Source organism: Astatotilapia calliptera, chromosome 17, assembly GCF_900246225.1.
Source record: "Astatotilapia calliptera chromosome 17, fAstCal1.2, whole genome shotgun sequence".
In the NCBI taxonomy this organism is placed as follows: Eukaryota; Metazoa; Chordata; class Actinopteri; order Cichliformes; family Cichlidae; genus Astatotilapia; species Astatotilapia calliptera.
The window spans coordinates 33,235,529-33,255,488 of NC_039318.1; the positions used below are offsets into that span (position 1 = coordinate 33,235,529).

Consider the following 19,960-nt stretch of genomic DNA (forward strand, 5'->3'; position numbering starts at 1 on the left):
CCTCACGCTCAGTCTGATTATGAAGTTTACAGTGGGACTCAAGCAGACACTTGGATACTTGTGGAAATTAAGTCTGGCAAGAAGCCTTGTTACGTTTACTGTTTCTGCACTAGGGCTGCCACGATTAGTCGACTAGTCACGATTACGTCGACTATCAAAATCGTCGACGACTGATTTAATAGTCGACGCGTCGTTTGAAGCTTTGTAAGATCACAAAAGACGCAGGAATAAGTAGCAGGATTTAAGAGTGTAATAACGGACTGAAACAGAAGATGGCAGCACTGCATGTACAAGGACGCCAGCTGCCGTTAAACCCCGAAGAAGAAGAAGTAGCTCCGTCCCAGAATTCATAGCGCAGCCCAGCTCTGTTGTCAACAATGGCGGCAGCTAGTTAGTTTTTATATTACTCTTATTATTCTTTCCGGGTCACAAAATAAACGTTTAACATATTTTCAGGCGAGAATGTAGCTGTGTAAACCTCAAATATCTGCTCAGTTTATCAAGACACCACATATTTTCAAAAGCGCTCCGACGTTTTCGGAGACTTCTGTTACCCACTAGCTCGTTAGCTAGCCGGGGGCTAGGCTAACTAGAGCCGTGAGAACACCGGACTCCCGGCAAATCGTTTTCAAACCCACTGCCGTCACTTAGCTTAAAATGTTATTGTTTGGCTTTTTTTTAGTATTTTATTTGTTCCTGAGTAAATCGGTTTGGCTGAGATTAAAGTTATAGTTTTTACACAGCTGAATAAACGTCAAGCAGACAGCTGATTATCAGAAGTGTGAGATGCTCGAGAATTTACTCCGGTGTCCTGTTATATTTTAGATAGCAAGGAGTTTATTAAACTTCACCGAAACAATCTGCAAACTTCATTAAACTTTAATAAACTATCATCTTGTCTTTATTTTTAATTAGCACTTAACTTAAACACTTAAAGCTGTAAGCTAATGATAGTTATATAAGAGCAGATGCTGCTGGTGCAATAAGCTGTACGCTGTATGTCCAATGGATGATGATGTGATTAGTCGACTAATCGCAAAAATAATCGGTGACTAGTCGACTATCAAAATAATCGTTTGTGGCAGCCCTATTCTGCACTGTAAAAGAGTTGCATGTACATTAACAATAAAACAGGGCTGCCACCAAGTTACTGTTAGTTTAACAGTTTTCCTATATCTACATTACAGCATGCTACTACAATGATAGCGTGTCCTGAAGTGCTCCGCGTTCCTTTATTTCTTCCTTATACCACGTCAGCTATAAAAACCTGCACAATGTAAGTCTTCCTCTCTCTCTCTTTACCACTGAGGGCATAGCCTGCTTGTTTGTAAAAGATTTACTGGAATTGTGACCAAGGTATGGAGGCATTTACATTTAGTATTAGCTCTCAATGGTGGCTCATGTGTTTCATCAAACAGGATTGGTGATTAAAATGAAATATCGACCTCTAATGTCAGTTAACATAATGTGAAAGTTTAAAAAAAAAAAAAAAGGGGCAACAGTGTCTGTCCAGCTTTCAGTGCTAAGGCTAATCCTGCTAGCATTCTATAGACAGACAATAAATAAATAATGCATTATCAAAAAAAGTTTTATTTTTTACATAAATAGACTTGATTGGAAATGACTCGGAGTGTACAAAATCAAGCATACCTCATATTGAAATTATATAATTTGCACTCAACATTTTGAGAAGATCACTTTCTATATAGACTATGTACTAACCAATAATAATAATAATAATAATAATAATAATAATAATAATAACAACAATAATAAATTGCTGACTCAACATATTTATTCAAGACTTCAGCTTTTTTTTTCTGTCCACGAAGTTACAGCCTCAGGGCTAATGCTGCAAAGTCCAATTAAGGGTTAAAGACACCCGGCCAAGGCTTGCTTACTGAGCAAGTCAAACCCCTCTGCTGTAGTCACACAAACAAGATATTAAAACACAAGGAAAAAATGGTTCCTTGACTACTCCTTGAGCAGACTAGACTATTCATTAATGAATAGAATGAATAGAATGTTTCGTAACCCATATGGAAAAGATATACATAAATCTTATAAAGTTTGTATCTGTCGTTGTATTTTTACTCAGTTGTATATAGCATTCGTATTCTATTTTTATCTTATTGTATATTTTTATTCTATTTTATTCTACTGTATATAGTATATTATTTTATTCTATTCTGTACAGCTGTGTACTGTATTTATTCTTATTGTATTCTAATTTTTGCGTCATAACTTTTGCACTGTCCACTTCCTGCTGTGACAAAACAAATTTCCCACGTGTGGGACTAATAAAGGTTATCTTATCTTATCTGTCTTGTGTGAAACTTGTATGAAAAGCATATGTGTGAAAACAGATATAAGATCCCTTGAAAAATTATATAATGAAACTTGTATGTTTTGGATACTTCCTAAAACAACGTATGAAAGTAATGCGAAAGTGGCCACTTTCATGAGTAAATCATGTAATCCTTATATGATTTACTCATGAAAGTGGCCACTTTCATGAGTAATCACATATAAGTTTTTACTATTTCTTTTCCGTATGGGAAGGACCGATACAGTCCTTACGAAACAGGTATTCTGGAATATTTCTGTCTCTCGGCAGCTGCTGGGTGTGTGACGATGTTTCTAGAATAGTCTGTAGATAGTTCAAAAGGTATTGAAAAAAAAAACATGAAAGAGGCTGAGTAGGTGTTTTTAGTTAGAGTATCTGGCCTTATTTAATTCCTACCACCCCCACCCCTCCACACTAAAATATGTACATGAAACCTTGAAGATGAGATTAGGTCATGCTGTTTCAACATTTCTAGCATTTGCCTTGGTCTGCATGTAGTTCTTGGAATAAGTGTCATCACACGTGAAATATGTCTAAGAATAAATTTAAACTCAGTGACCTTCAAACCAAATGAATCAATCTCACGTTTATTCCACAAAATTATTACATTTTTGGGATGCCAACGAGTTGATCTATTACGCCGGCTTCCAGTCATTCTTTTTCTGTGGTACAGTACCATTTATCACTCCGCAGATCACTCAGAAGATTCATTGGCTACTTTTATCTTTTGTTCTTTACTTTTTAGCTTTCAGCAATACAAAGGGCAAATGCTTTGTAGTGTCTCGACACTGGCCTTGATAAACCCGGTTTGTGTGTGTATGGTAAATACTTAAAAATACTTTAAATGCTTTCCAAGTATTTAATGGACCTCCCCTTTTTGCTGCACTTAGTTTATAACTGAACCGGAAGAATATGCACTCCTACCCACAAAGCAACCCCCTCACCCAGTCTTCTCACAGGACTTGTGAACTCTCCATAAACCCCTGAGTCCCTCCAGAACACTGCTGTTCATCTGGAATCAGAAAAACTCCACACACACACACAAAAAAAAAAACTTAAATAGACACTAAGGTACAGAGAGTGAAGAGAGAGGGACAGAAAGAGAGGCAGGCCAGATTGCAGAGGGCTGAATCAATGCAGCAGCCTGGTCTCTTTTTTTCCCTCTCCACTCTTTTTTCATTTTTTTCTCTCTCTCTCTCTCTCAAATGATTCACAGTGGAAAGAAAAGGCCTTTTCCCTGTCCTCAGTTGAACTCCACATCAGCTTCCTGTTAGAAAGGCAAGGAGGAAACACCCAGAGCAACACGCGCGTGCGCACATACACACACACAAACACACACAGAAGAAGGCCTTCACGAGTGGATTCTTCGCTGCCAGAGAAATTAGGTCAAGCACTTAAATGCCCTGTGCTGAGATGCACAGAGACTTCAAATGTGAAGTGTTTGGTGGGGACAGCAAAAGCACAGCAGAGCAACAAACACACATGCAAACAAACGCCTGTTGCACTCGGGATATACACACACTAGTGACACACTTTACATCTCATGGTTTTCCACATTATTAATACCAGAGAAAACTTAAATAATCAGTGACAGACGCCCACCTACTGTTAACACACCATCCATCTGTGCAGATTAGAACATGACAAGGTGGCTTTGTCACACACGATAAAATAAATGACGAATTAAAAAGGGGGTAAGGAGAAAAAAACAAACACATTTTAAAGCCCTTCTCAGGCAAAAAGCTAAAGGAGTATGTGTGAGTTCTCAAAACGCCAGATGACCTGATTAGGGAGCGACAGGACTCTGCGCGCCTATACGAAACAGCTAAAGATGGGGTGGGCGAGCACAAGACGCCACACTGCAGCATCGGCCGTGCACGCCGAAAATCCCCCTCGCCAAACCCCACCGCCCCCCGCCCTCTGACCTGAAATGGCCTTAAAGTAACAACACACCACATCGCCATCACGTCCAATCAACTATTCATAGAAAGGCTGGATTGCGCTCCGTCCTGATCTTGCCGTTTAGGGTTTCAATCAATTGCGTGAGATATGAGAGTGTGGCAGGGAGTGTGGGAGGGAGGATGAAGCTGCTCTGAAAGCAAATGAGAGGAATTTTTTTTTTTTTTTGCTGAATCCAAGCCTTCTTCTTTCCTACCATATTGGCCACTGCCAGTATGGCCCACAACGGAGCTCAGAGCTACAGGGTGGCAGACTGAATCTGAAAATAATCACGTCAATTTTCACTCCACAGCCATGTCCTTTCTTCTGTCCCACTGCCTCACTGTAGAGAAATGAACCCCGGCCCATTGTCTAAAGGCCACCTGTGTTTCTGCTGCATTCTCTCAAAGGCACATTTTCCTGTTTATAACCATGATTGTGCCTTATAAACATAAATCTCATAAGACACAGAGGGGAAAAAAATTGTGTTTGTGACCAAGCTATTGCAGCCAAGAGGTCGTTCTGACCCCGCTCAAATTTTTGGCTCCTGACAGTTGTGTTCCTCTTTCATGGTGAGAATGTGGCAATAGCACAACACGCCGTGTTTTGTCAGCTAACACAGATCTTTTCCTGGGAAACGCTGCTGCTTCTTTGCAAATTTGACCGACACTCCAGAATGAACAGAATCTTACCCGACCGGCCAACCAGGCTGCACACAAAGCCTTGAGAGCACACAGGCACACATACACTCACAAAGCAAAAAAGAAAAAAATGTAGCCAGATGAGCAGAGATGAACTGGAAAGGAGAGGCAATTCTCTAAGGTGTGCGTGGGCCACTTTTTAACCTTTAACCTGCGATGCGTTTCCGTGCCGGTGAAGTGTGGCCTGAGTGATATATCCAAGATAAACTGACAGCAGTAAATTTGAGTATGAAGCTAACAAAAAAGGAGACTTGTGCTTTAAATCAATAGAGTCAAATTTAATAAATTTACACCCAGTGCAAATTACAAAGCAACCATGCTTTTATGACTTTATGTGCAGGCTGCATTTTTGCTTTAGTTGCTTTTAGAAGAGGACGATGATTTCCCCACTTTATTTATTATTTAGCAGGAATCTGTGTGATTATCTTCAGCCAAAAACAATCAAAGAACGAGGCTGTAAAAAGAACTTTGTGTGCTGCTACCTGGCCAGTGTAAAGCACCTGTTATTACTGCCCACATCCACGTGTAACATCAAACAAATCAACATCAAACGCATCACAAATCTAATATCTCACGGGGAATTTAAGCATGTGTCTTTTTAGAGAAGCTCAGTGTACACCTGAGACACAGCCAGGAAGCACCAAACGGGCCTTTAGAGCATTAAAAATACATTCAGCTACTGCTGAGTTAGCTGCTCTCGGATTTCAATGAATTAATTTCATCAAAAAACTTCTCTTGAGGGGAAACCACAGTGACACATCAGGGGGAAACCGCACAGTTCTACCATATGTTCTCGGGTCTTACATACGCTCATCATCTCGGGGCGCACAGCTCCGGGAGACGCAGTTTTTACTAATTAAACGCACATTTTTCCTTTTCCCCCATCAAATCCTTCAAACTGATCACTTGGAGAGCGGTGATGTTTTCCGCTGGATTGACGCGATCCGCCCGGCTGCCTATCTGTGTTTGCATCGGGGACAACAAAGGGGGGAAGATTATGCCTCTCAGCTAGCAGAAACTAGGGCACGGGAAGGCGACCTCTTTTCTCGTATTGCGACGGAGAATTTACAGCCTGGCGACCATTTCCATCACCGCGTATAGACTATAAGGTGTCTGCGACTTGTTCTCAATTTTAAAGACTTTTTTAAGCTATTAAACGGTTTCGGGCACGCTGGAAACTTCCCCTAAGGACTGTTTCAGTCATAACAGTGTCAATATCCACTGACTCAGTCTGGGGAGGGTGTTGGTGGAGGGGAGACGCACCGCCACAATTCACACACGCTGTATTGCTTTTGCTTTTAAAACAAAACCTTTGATGTAATTTTACGCAATTGGCACAAATTTAAAACTAAAAATAAACGTATAGAGCGGCATTTTAATACGCACCGATTCGTCTCAAGTTCAAGTTGGATGGTCTGCTCCGGCGTGTCCAAGTCGGCCGGCTTTATATTTCCTTTAGCCCACGGTGACTCGTCTTCCTTTTTGTGTCTGGAGCCACGAAACAGCAGGAAATTAAAAAAGCAAGAAAGGGACGATATTTGCAGACTGAGATGTGGAGGAGTCATCCCGTGACTCGGTCTCCGAGAGCCGCTGCTATGTCACGAAAGTGTTGCGTTTCCCCCCTTTCTTTCTCCGCGTCTCTCTCGGCCGGCCATGCAGCTCGGTTCAGTGGGGACACACAGCAGACTGCGCCGTGCGACTCGCGCCGCCGGTGAACCAGATGCGTCAAGTTCAGCTGAGGTGAAACACGAGTTATACAACCACACCGCTGTGCGGTGCAGGCAGCTCTGCCGTGCTGCTTATTTAAAGACTCCAAAATACGAAGGGAAAGGGGGGGAAAAACAAAAGCCACCACTCTGAAATATCAGCAAAAACGAGCCTGCGTTCAGATGATTATTAAGGGCTGCCTCACTCCCTCCCCTCCTGCCCCCTCCGCGGACCTAAAAAGCACTATTTGCTGGCGTGAACTTTTGTCAGCCTCGTGAAAAAGACTATTTTAATTCCGCCGTCAACTTTTACTGGTGCTGAAAATAGCACAAATTACTGCCGCGAAATTATTTACAACAGTAAAAGAATATTAAAGAATTAAAAACAAAAATGCTATAAAACAACCACCAAGGTCACTGTAAAGTCACATATTTTCCATGGCACACAGGTTTTATGCCCCACCTTGAATTATTACACACATACCATGCCTTTTTCCCCACTTGCACCACCCCTGCTTTTGTAATTAACAATTACTCTGGTAAGTAGCTTTGCTGTAAAGTATTATTCATAAAAGTGTGTGCTTTTAAAACAAACTGCAAGTGTGAAGCTAAAGAAAAATAGCCACAAAACAAGCAAAATGTGCTGCGTCACCATCCGTCCGGGCTAACGGCGCTCTATTAACAGCACATCAACTTAAATGTAATTCTCATGTTAGCTTAGACCTTAACCTCCACAGCTAGGCTACTTCATTTTCTTCATCTGCTAGCTTTTAAAACACACTCCCCGAAAGCGGGACTTCACACACCTGTTCCCTCCCTGCAGTTAATGAGCTTCATTCAGTTTTGTCCTCTCTGCAAGTTAATGAAGACCTCCTTATTCATTCGACGCCACAGGTGACTCGCAGACAAGCCCGGACTTGTTGAGGTAGCCAGTTTGCCTCACAGACACTTTATTGATTAATCAGCTGTGGTGATGAGTCAAACCAGAGCTGCTGGAGCACGTCCCCGACATTTTGAAAAGTTGCTAAAAATAAATAAATAAATTTAAAAAAAAAAAAAACCCAAGTGGCAAAAGCGAGGGGACGTGGGAGATATTTTAATAGCTAATAATTTGATTTTTCATGCTGGGTCATACTAGTTTAATGTAAGGAAATGAAACTGTAATAGAGTCCGTGTACTAGGGGGGAAATGTTTTCCGAGAGAGTTTGTAGGGGAATTTTATGATTGGACTAAAAATAAATAGTGCGCATCTTTAGGTCTAAATCTTTTTTTTAATCTAAAATTATTTATAATAACATGGAAAGTTCATCAAACGTTATACTCCTTACACAGAGCTCTGCACAGTCACTCTTTAATAATGTAAACACACACAAAAGTGGCTTCCCTGTAAGATTTAACCTTTTCCTCAGGTATGTTACTGAGAAATGAGATTCTCTGAAGGCAAGGATAAAAAATTAACTTTTAATATTCCTCTGGAATGTGTAAGAACACACTCCCTCACCATCAACTGCTCAATGTAAATTAATAAAGGGGGACCAAAAAGTCAATTATTAAGGGAGCTAATTAATTAAAATCCTCCCTTAAAAATCATGGTAATAATATTAATAGGAAGAAAAACATTAAAAACACAGGTGGAAATATGTCAATGTGATTATTTTGTGGGAAAAAACTTAACACTAGTAACAGAAGTTGAACAGAAGCATGTTTGTCCCTCAGTTCGTGATCAAACCACTGCTTGTGTTAGTTGTTTTTTCTAAGCTCTGTGCACATTAGCACTGGAGCATCACACTGTGAACTAGCAGAGTGTGCAATGAGTGCACGTAAACCTGTATTTACAAGCGTACAGAACACCTATATTCACGAGCATGGAGCCATACTATAGGATTAGGAGTGTGTGTGTGTGAGAGAGAGAGAGATGTTACAGCTCAGCTGCCTATGGCCTGAGAATGTAGGCTATAGCTTACTGGGATTAGAAGGTAACACGAGTTCATATTATTAAGACAAACACACACATATTTAAAGCTGCAATAGTTCATGAAAAAAGGCTGTGTGTAAACTTTTATTAACTAAAGCCAATTATAAAAAAAAATAGGGTAATGTTTTTACTTACAGTTGTGATGTTTATAACTAATATATATATATATATATATATATATATATTATAGAGATGATAATATTTTATTAACACACATAGGCGATAGTAATTGCTTAATATATTATTTTATGTAAGCGAAGAAACATCAAATTCTTATGTAGGGCTCAGGCTCATATTTGTTCTCACACACACACATACAACCCTGTTATTTAAATTTCTTAGATATTAATAAACATATTCATTGTAATATAATATATTAGTAATTGTGGTCAGCACAGAAGTGTGAAGTTATTGTGTAATGTAAGTATTCTGTATTTTATTATTTCACCATGTCCTTTCTTTGTAGAAAAGCATTTATCATAAGGCACTTTTGAACTTTTTTTTCTTTGTAATCACCTTTAGAAATGTTTTCACAGTTCCTTAAATTTTGTAAATGAACATGCTCAAATTATAAAATACCTTCAACAGGAAATATATTTAATTATTAATGATCTTTTTTGTCTGTTTTCCCTCAAAAGTGGACCTGAAACTATAAAATCCCCACGTTTCCTTTGCCTGGGAAGAAAAAAAAATGCTCCAATAATAATAAAGTGAGCTTCAGGTAAAACAAATATTAGGAGATGTTAATGTCACTGGTGGATTTGCTGCAGATGTCGTATTTGGCACTTATCATCCAAAATTTTACACCCAAATTGACTTTTGCACTCAGTACTCATCAATGTTTCATTTGACTGAATTTGAACACTCACTCGCATCAATTACGTGAAAAGTATTGACGAGAGAAAAGCACCGAGTCCCGCCATTAACCTTCTTTTACGGGACTTTTTCATAAAATCGAACCGGCAAAGTGTCCGAGGAGGACGGGCGAGGAGACGAGATGGCGTAAACAGTGTTGAATCTAGTGGAGTTGGCCAGGGTGCTCTATTCGGCACTTCTAATTTGCAATCAGACCCTCTCTTTGAGCCCACGTCTCCAGAAAGTGTGGATGGCAGCTGAGACAAAGCTAGCATTCTCCACCGCCCAAGGCCCCTCTTAGTTTTATTTCAGGCCACTGCTCTCAGACACAGACCATTCTGCATGGAGTACCCAAAGACAGCAGCCACAGAGAGGGAAGAGGAGGAAGGAGCAAGTTTGGAGGAGGTGTGGAAAAAAAGTGGGAGGAGGCTTTGTCAAGGACCAAACTGCTGTCTGTCTCTGTCTCTCCCTCCTCCACCTACCCTCCTCTCACTGCTCCTTCCTCTCCTTGGATGGTACCCCTGGCCTGGCCCCCCCCCCCGCCCTCAAACTTACTGCAGTGCAGTGCCACGCCCCACCTAGTACCACGAAAAACACTTGAGACATGATCGATCACACCACTCAAACCGGGGCACGCCAATCATGACCTCCTTCCCCTTCACCATCTCTAGTTTTTTTAGCTCACGGGAGCAAAAAAGCTCTTTTGAGATTAGCATGCCGAGTGTAAGAAGTTTGATAAACTCCTCAACAGCTCACTTCGGCACGCGCACCAAATGGGTAATACATGGCACATCATCTCATGGTGCAGTTGTAAAAGTGAAAATTGAGTCACTCTGGTGGCAGACTTTAGTGCCACAGCAACCCAACTCTTTGAATACTTTAACTCTTTGAGTGCGACAGATTTTAATTTGGCAGGGAAGCTGGTGTCCGATCGGCAGTTGGCACAAGTTCAAAGATTGGAGTCAGAATCAAGGGTCAAAAAGTCTCCGCTGCCTTTGTGCTTGGTATTCACAAAGTATAAAGTTTTGTGTATGCAGTAAAGCTTGGATGAGCATACTTGTTTTTACAGTAACGCCCTGTTTAAGGAGATAATGAACAGGAGTTAGGGATTTTCTGGGGCTTACAGGGATAACCGTGACGCTGATAATTCAGCCCAATATATATAAATACGTAATCTAACTCCTTTAGAAAAAAAAGCGTGAGCACGCATGCCTGCGCTGTTATCCACACGCCGACGTTATCGCCTCGCTATCAGCAGTCCTGTGGTCGTACGGTTCGTTGTGGCTTAGTTGCCACAGGTAACAGGTCAATGATTACCAAGAGGGCCGAGGGTGTCCTCAAGCTCAGGTCATAGTCAGTTCCCCGAGAGAGAGAGCAGGACAGCAGTGCGCCGCAGCTGCCGTGTGTAACTCTAGGCCTGAGTGTTGAAAAGCGGCACTGTGTTCACATTGGGCATGTGGCCTGTGTCAGGGGGCAGGGGCCACACTCCAGTAGCCGGTGCTACTTTATGAGGAGAGGATGGGATCTTTTTATTTGGCTTTCAAGCAGTCGCTTCTAAAACCAGGAGGCACTAAAACTTTCACATGATGTCGCTTTAAATCCACAGCTGTACCTTCCCTCCTCATCAATAACGTCTCCAAAAACGGAGAAAAGATCTGCCTCAGTCCTCTTTTTTGGTTTGAGCTGATTCCCACAGATTGTGTCACTTATTAGCTGCTTTTCCTGCACTGGACCGAGGAGCACAATCCCTCTCAGTCTCACTCGAACACATAACAATGCCAGGAATGGCTGCATTTGTGCAGTACGACCATTAGGCAACATCCAACTGCCTAATTCATTCAATTTCTCCCTCTGCCGTGCCAGCACAATTGGCCTGAAAGGGCACAGGTGGGGGGCAGAGGAGGCTGGTAGGCTTGCTGCTAAAGTCGCTCACACAGTTCTAACTGTTCTAGGGGGCTTGGATGGGTTAAAGCACGGGAGCTGGTTGGGAAAATCGTGTCCTTGAGGCGATCCCAGCCGGGCTCGGCAGTCACCCTGACCCTTCTCTCTCTCTGAGCTTGACCCTGACTATATCTTTAGCAGTGAACGGTACAAATTACTCGATCGCACGGTTCTGCTTTCTCCCCTCTTGAATCCCTTTCTCTTTCTCACTTTTCTTTTTCTCCGGATGACCACAAATAGCCATTGTCGCTGCAGACCACGAGAACAATTGGGTTCTTATGCTGTGGCTGGTCAGGGGATGGGAGGGTAAACTTCGGCAATGACTGCACTAAGTAAATTATAGCTCCAATGGCCTGTGTGGTTTGGAGAGGCTGCGCTTTGTGAGAGGTCCTGCAAGTAAAACCACCGGTTCAGCACATTCGCTGCACTCTGCAGCGAAAAACTGACGATAGCATGGCAGACTTTTTTGCATTTTTTTTTGTTTCGCTGGTTTCTTCTCGATCTACCAGAGCGGTTCATAGTCGTGTAAGCACTTTGAGCTAACACTGAGAGCTGTTAAGAAGCAGTTTGAGTTTTTGTTTGGAGTCTCTCTGTAAACTACATCTTGTGAAATGAATAATTGCATGACTGCGGGGCAATGCAAGATTGCCACAGTCCGGCTCCTTCTCCCCCCCCCCCCTCACCCTTCCCTTTCTCTCAGATCGAGGCTCCGCCTGTCGACTGTCCTCCCGCGCCTCCATCGCTCCACCCTCCCACCCTATCCCCTTTCTACATGACATCATCCGCACATCTGTCGTCCCAACAGGGTGCTAGTGACACAGACAGGCCACAAAATTAGTAGAGTTCCTCCCTCTGCCTTTGTCACCATCTCTTTCTTCCCCTCTGGTTTTCTCTTTCTTGCTGTTGCTTTTTGCTTTCTCTCAGCGCTCCTCGGTATTCCTTTCTTTCCTCTCTTTATACTTTCTAACCCCCACAACCATCACCATGCCCCCACCCCTTTCTGCATTATGTCCTGTAAATAATATAGCTGCATGCTGCATTGCATTCTGCCTGTTTCCTACAATATGGCACGTACATTTGAGCAGGCAGGAAACAGCCATTAAACTAAATGATCCGTGAGCTTCACCCCAGCCTTGACCCATGTGATTGTGAGCAAACTCAATCAGCCAGGTCAGCACTAACACGATGTGACTCTTACAAAAGACTTTTTTTTCTTGACTTTCTCTGATTTGAGCTAATAGGGCCTGCTAAAACCGGTTAAGAGGTTGCGGTTGTGTCAATTTGTGCGTTGTTTTTTTTGTGTGTGTTTGTGTGTGTGTTTGTGTGTGCGCCCGAGAGAGAGTGCAAGAGGAAGAGAAAGAGAGTGGGAGCGATTTCTAGTGTGTTTCAACAGTCAGACCCAACCCATTAAGGGCCAAGTATTTTCAAGGGAATAGAGACTTACAGAAGTATAACACATGTTTGATTCCCAGAGCCCCAGTGCAATAATTCTTCACACATGAATTACTCACAGATCAAATCAAGTTGTACTGGATCACACAGCTGCGCTGGATTTACAGGTCTGCTGATGTGTTAGTGAGCGTTCACATCACCATTCACGCTGTTAATACCATCATTAACCAAGTTTCCTTTTAAAAAAATTACACTTCTCATATATTTCCTCCTTTATAGGCGTATACGTGGTAACACTTTAAGTAAAGGTCATCAGTACAGGTGTTCATCATTAACTACTTGATTATTAACATCCATATTAGTTGGCTCTTAATAAAGAACTCTGAATTATGGATTTTTACTTTTTTGGGGGGCCAGAGCTTTTACATCGACTATATATAAAAGATGGACCTACCCACTATGACATCACCCAGTGGTTACTGAGGTCCTGTTGTGAAGCCTCAAGCTGAGAGTTTGCTCTGCCATCACATCTTCTTTCAAAATACCATTTTAGTGTTTAGTTTGAAACAACCTGTGACGAGTGAAGGGAGAATCTGGTTGAGAAACACACAGTAGACAATGTGGACCTTGCTTTATCCTCCTTTGGACTATAATGAGACCATAATATACAATTTTTAAAAAAAAAATTGGATGTATTCAGTAAGGTTTAAAAGTAATGATTAAAACCACAAACTTATCAGGAAAGTGATTTGTAGAGGTTGTAGAACAAGGAAGCTGAGGGCTGTTTTTGCAATTCTACACAATCAATCATTTAGAAAGAATGCACATGTAAAGCACCTCTGAAGACTTGGAAGCTGTTCATCTATGAACTGCCGTCTACGGACGTTGACCGTTTTCTTTTAAGCTATTTTAGTGCTCTGCTTCTTTAAGAAATCAGCATGGTTACAAATTACATTTCAAAGTCATATTTTTTAGTAGAGCTGCATGGTGATGCCTTCCTTTTTTATTTTTAGCTAGAGTGTGACAAGTGAAAGTAGTGCCATAAAGACCTGGGATTGTATGGCCGAACTCTTAGATTCCATGTCCAACAACAGCTAGCAATCAATCCCACAGCCCACACTAGACAAGCTATTGGCATTTTGCTAGCTCTGCTCTGCCAAGGTTACACACACTCTGATCGTTAACTGAAAAAATCTAATCAGCCAGTCACTTGGCAGCAACTCATTGCATTTAGGTATGTAGACGTGGTCAAGATGGAATACTGAAAAACTGATCATCAGAATGAGAAAGAAAGGTATTTTAAGTGGCTTTGAATGGTTGTTGGTGTGTTGGTGGTAGATGGGCTGGTGTGGATGGGTTACTGTCCCACACAACCCTCCAGGGTTTGGAGAGAGTGGTCCGAAAATAGAGATAATATCGTCTGGGAGAAAATAGCTGGTTAATGGAAGAGGTTAGAGGAGAATGACCAGACTGCTTCAAGCTGATAAGAAGGTAACAGTCACTCAGATAACCACCTGTTACTACCAAGGTGTGCAGAAGAGCATTTCTGAGCACACAACATATCAAACCTTAAAGCAGATGGGCTACAGCAGCAGAGGACCACAGCGGATGCCACTCCTGTCAGCTAACAACATGAAACTGAGGCAATAGTTTGCCTGAGCTCACCAATAATGGACAAACTTTGCATGGTGAGTGTCGATTTTTGCTGCAGGATTCAGACAGTAGTGTCAGAATTTGACATTAACAGCATGAAAGCACGGCTCCATCCTGCCTTGTAGCAGCATTTCAAGCTCATGCTGATGATGTTTTAATGGTGTGGGAAATAATTTAGTAGTAGTACTGAAATGAACAATAACTACTGAATGAACATATTCTGAATTAAAAACAATCTGGACTCATTTGAATAATGTTAACACATGCAGTTTTGTGTTTTGTTACACAAAATACCCCACCCACCAAGGGAAAATTTCGACACTTGTAGCAGACCCACCCTTTTAAGTGGAAAATGAACAAAGCATATTAGAATATTCCAGCTATACAACAACTTTCTAATCCATTATATTAAAAAAGCAATGATTAGCCGGATATTGAGGAAAACTCTTACTTGATGCCCTGCTAGCAGCGTATTGATCATGCAGAATTAATCTTAAAACGTGCTCTATAATCACACAAAAAAATCATGAAAATAATAAGCTATTAATATGCCTCCTCCCAGGCCACTCGTGACTGCCGAATCTTGTCGAAATACAGACAGCGAGGAAAATTAAATGACATGTTATTAGTTGAAAGTCACTAGGTGGATGTGAGAGTGTAGTTTTGGGTTCCTCGTTTGAGTCTGATCGCCATCAAAAGACAGCCACACAGAAGGCAGCAGATGGGATTTGAACCTCGGATTACACAGAGGGGGAAGACGAACCCCGATGACCACCACGTATGACCTCCGCCTTTTTTTCTTTTATTTTTTTTGTCCTTGCTTTATTTTTCTGTGGACGTTCATGGATTAGCACTTTTGAAAAAAATCATGCTAATAAGCATAATTGTTTAGGAGATACAAAGTTGCAAAATGCCACTGTGTGGAACTGCAGGACAGTTGGAGTTTGCATTCAGAGAGCACTTTGTGTGAATTCAGTTTGTTTGTGTAGCTGCTGTAGACACCAGCAGATCCGATAGAAACCAAAACCCACTGTCAATTTCTAATAACAGGCTCGTGTTTCTATCAGAGAAACAAGTAAACCAAAGTTTTGGTGAAGGTGGCTCCACACACACACACACGCACACACACACACACACACACACACACACACACACACACACACACACACACACACACACACACACACACACACACACAGCTCTTTTAATTTCCGATACATTTTACTAAATTCCAGGTCTTTGCTCCTTTAGCTGATGGTTAAATAGAGTGCACAAATATTTCAATTTTGTCAAAAAGTGCTTGCTTTTGTGTGCTCAGCGGGGGGACTTTGTGAGAAGTGGAATATATGTTCACTAAAGGCGCACAAATAAACACGACCGTTAAATTTTGAAATTCTGATGGCAGGAACCAAGATGGTGGAACGACTGAGGGGTGGTGGGGATGATGGGGGTGGATGTACGGCGTTGAAACAAGGGAGTAAAGAGCCCCCTTGAGGATGTCAGACACACACAACATTGCTAGTGACACTGAACTACACCAGGCTCGCTGAATAATCACCGGACACGTGAAACAATATCGGCAGAATCAGAAAGAGGAATTTTCTGAGCTGCACGTTGCTTAATGTTCATTAGAATCTAAACAGTGGGGGGACCGACAGTGCTGCAATGAAATAAGGAAACAGTGGTTAAAGTAAAGTTTGTTCTATATCAAAAAGTAGGGGATCTGCTTTTTTAACGGCGTGAAAGACCAGAGTGCTGGTGGGAAGAGGACAAGCTTGACCCAAGCCAGAGAGGTTTGACCTGAAGTGAGAGCTTCTCTGGTCCTTTGTCTCCCTCTGCAGCTCTAGCTGGGTAAGGACAGATAGAAGAAGCCATTTGAAAACAGAAAAAGGGGAAAAGTCTTGGGGAAAAAACAAAACAAGTAGAATTAGAATAAATACTTGGGGATAAAAACGCTGCATGATTGCTACAGCATAAAAGTACATAAAGCTTCCACTTCAGTCATTAGCGAGCAGATTGTTGCAAAAATCTTGGCAGTGTTGCAGCGATTCCAAACAATTCATATTTTTGAAATAAAAATTAAGATTTTAAAAAAGAACCCGTTAGTCTCTTGTTTCTTTAAATTACAAACTCATAAGGATAAAATTCTCCCCTTTTTAGCTTCTCATGGTGGTGAATTCGAAACCCTTCCCGCCATCTAGCCTTTCCCCCCACATCTGCAACATGTTTACAGCTTGAAATGTGCATTTGTGCACCCAAAAAACCCATAAATCTTCTTTACATAAAAGAGATCATTTCTGAAGACGTTTATGTCCCTCGTGTCACCGTTAAAAAATACAGCCCTGCCATAATCTGCTCTGGAAAAAGGTTCAAGATGCTTCGAAGGCAACGACTGCGTGAAAAAGTAGAAATGTCGCCCGTCAACATGGAAATAATTTCCCCTCCTGTCAGCTGTCGGGTTTTGGGGGATACTCAGGACGGTGTAAATTAGATTTGATTACAAAGTAGTTTCTTGTAGCTGTGTCATAAATACTCTCTTACTTCTTCACCCCCAGGCCTGGCTGTGCCTTTTTTATCTCTGAAAACCCTTCACAGTGCAGGGGGTCATATTCATTTCACCAACCGCGCCTCAGATCTTTTGTGCATTCTCTCATGCGTTTTAGCCCATTACACATATAAGCACCATGTGTTTGTCTCGCAGTATTAGGGTCTAAACAATGCCTCTGACATTGTGGTTAAGCTTTAAAGTCACTCGAGTTGCACGTAGCAGTGAGTTAAAATGGCCCATATGCACTTGTCTGAGCTAAACAAATTGAACCCATCAGTTTGTCTTAGCAGATCAGAGACACATGCCATATGTTGAACCGAGCTCTTTGATGCCTGTCTTTTCCTATGAGCTCAAATGTCACATTTTACATATAAGGCTGGCATAAATCTATATTTTTTCCTACTATTAACAAATCCCCAAACCAGCAGTGTGTCTGTGGCAATCAGCTCCACCATGTATAGTTTCATTGTGCACCTGCTGACTCATTTCAGCATCAAAATTGTGTACAGGAAACACGATCTAATCATCTAACTGGACATAAATGCTTTCATCGGTATTCTCGCGAACCATTCATCTCATCTACTTCAAATTTTGTCGGTGTACTGCCCGAGTAAGAAAGGGCTCCAGTGTAGCACTTTCCTACGCAAAGTGTTTATTACAAACACACACATTCACGCAAGCACTTTCTAATGTGTCCAACGCCTTTCTATCTAACGTTCATTCACACGCCAGGAGCATTGAGAGCAAGTCAGTATTTTACCCAACCTACCTTCCCACCCCCGCGCTGTCACGATGTTGGCATCATCAAAAAATGTACAATGTCAGAGTAATAACACTAATCATGGGATTGATTTGTGGCCTCATGATGATGTGTCACACAGTCTAAAAATGTCCCGTAGCTGTATTTTTATAGTTCCTGGAAAGCTACGAAGCTTAAATATAAACTTGGATTCATGGTAGGTACAAGAATGAACACATAGTTTAGGTTCACCTTTATTTTTCTAGGAAGAAAGAAGTGTTAGTAGGGTTAGGCCTCCAGGTAGACCTCCACTGGGGATCTGCTCCTCCTCATAATTATCTGGTGGGAGTGGGTCCCTGGCTTCAGCACTACATTTATTAAAAGAAAGTCATGGAGGATTTTATGTGTACAACACAAAGCAAAGATGTTTTTTAATAGAAGCTGAGCTATTTTATGCGTCTCTTATTGTCACTTTGAACAGTCATTGTCACAAAAAATCCCCCAAAATACCACTTTAAAAAAATAATAGCAATCAATGCCCAATATCCAGAGCTACAGTACAATAGATGCACAATTTATCAGTCCCTCCCAACTAATACACTGTCTATATGAGCAACAACACCAACAAACAGCTTATTGGATGTAAAATAACACACAGGGTTCATTATACTGGGCAGAAGATCTCTCAGACAGCAATAGCTCCCCTCAGAAAGAGAAAAGACGGTGGACACATACTTTGGATGATTGCTAAGCCATCCAAAGCTTCTAGAAATAAAACAATATATCACTCCCTGCTGGGCTAAAGCATCACACCATCACTGTCTGGGACTTATAAAAAAAAGATGTGAGGAAAAACTTGCAACATAACTATCTTCATGAAGTAGAAAATGTCGACATCTTTACCCACCAATAGTTTACATTTCATTAGAAAAAGTACCTTCTTCTATACAGTTTACTTTTAAGTTAGAGTGAGAAATTTAGCACACAAGGAGCAGAATGAAATGCTGTGAAAGGCAACGTTAAGGCAGGGACACATTTCATCCTCTGAAGGAATGGATGTGACATGTCTGGTGGAGGTGATATATAAATAGAGAGGTTGCAGTGATGTTTTAATGCTGGTGATGAAGCTCAGAAAGACATTAAGGATAATATTGGCTACACTGAGTCAACTCAGACTGGCATGGTGACTGTGAAGCAGTTTCACATGAATTTGGTGCTCTGAGTGTGATCCTGTGTGTGTTTGCTATTGTTCAGAAAAATGTAAGATCATTTGTCAAATTAATATTATATTTTACAATATTGTTTCATTGACATCTAGGATTTGGGGTTTAAGGAAAAGAAAGGCCCAAAATCCCTCAGAGCCCTGCAGACACTATGAATAATGTGGACTTTTCAGGCCTGCTTCCAGCTCGAGCCCTCCGCTGCTCCCTCCGCGCCTGACTTCCAGATCCGCCGCTCATCGTAAATGACGTGAACAATTCCACAAAATCAGTTCCCATCAAACTCTTGACACAATCGCACCAAAATTCGGTCTGATGTCGAGTTGCTGACATCACAAACTCGAGCTTCAGCAGTGGATGAGGAATTCCTGCGTGGCCCCGTGCTTCTCGTGTCTCCCCGTTCACCTCGCCTTCTGCTCAGAAATATGAAAAGAAACAGATATTGCCGCGCGAGCGCCAGGACACTGAGTGCATGCTGTGTAAGTGCTATCTTGGCTTTGGAAATTGTGGTTTTAGGGGGATTATTTAGACAGAAAGAGAGAGGGCGAGGGAGCATGAGACAGGGAAAAAGTGTTGAACACATACACAGAAAGGTCCAGTTTACAGGAAAGGCTGCATGTAGCTACATTATATCTGCCTGCAGCTAAAGTTACACACACACACACACAGTCTGAGTGGGCACAACCATCAGGCCCATCTGACACGAGCCAAGGAATGAAAGGTATTTTATTTGAATCACTGCTATCTTTCGCCGGTTGCCACAGGGAATTTAAATTAAGCGGTTCATTTCCACAAAAATACCCTCAATTATTCCACTTAGTTTTGTTCACATGATTGATACCCTGTTCAGTAACAGATTTCTATCAATATTATCTCCTTGTGGTCATTTCATCAGTTCAAGTAAATCTTTGAAAGGCTCCATTTCGGCCTGCAAAATGTCAGCAA

At 41.6% G+C, this 19,960-nt stretch overlaps 1 long non-coding RNA gene across 2 annotated transcripts in view; it reads right to left on the reverse strand.

Moving 5' to 3' along the window:
• The window catches only part of LOC113008850 (uncharacterized), a 35,045-nt gene extending 27,391 nt beyond the window's left edge, over nt 1-7,654 (reverse strand). Inside the window, exons 1-2 of one of the 2 annotated variants that reach the window (XR_003270075.1) lie at nt 7,499-7,654; nt 6,373-6,474 (exon numbers count right to left, since the gene is read on the reverse strand). This is a non-coding gene — a long non-coding RNA (uncharacterized LOC113008850). Of the gene's footprint in view, nt 1-6,372; nt 7,362-7,498 lie in introns of those variants that run through there. The other variant, XR_003270074.1, reaches the window with a different exon arrangement.
• Between the last annotated feature and the right edge of the window lie 12,306 nt (nt 7,655-19,960).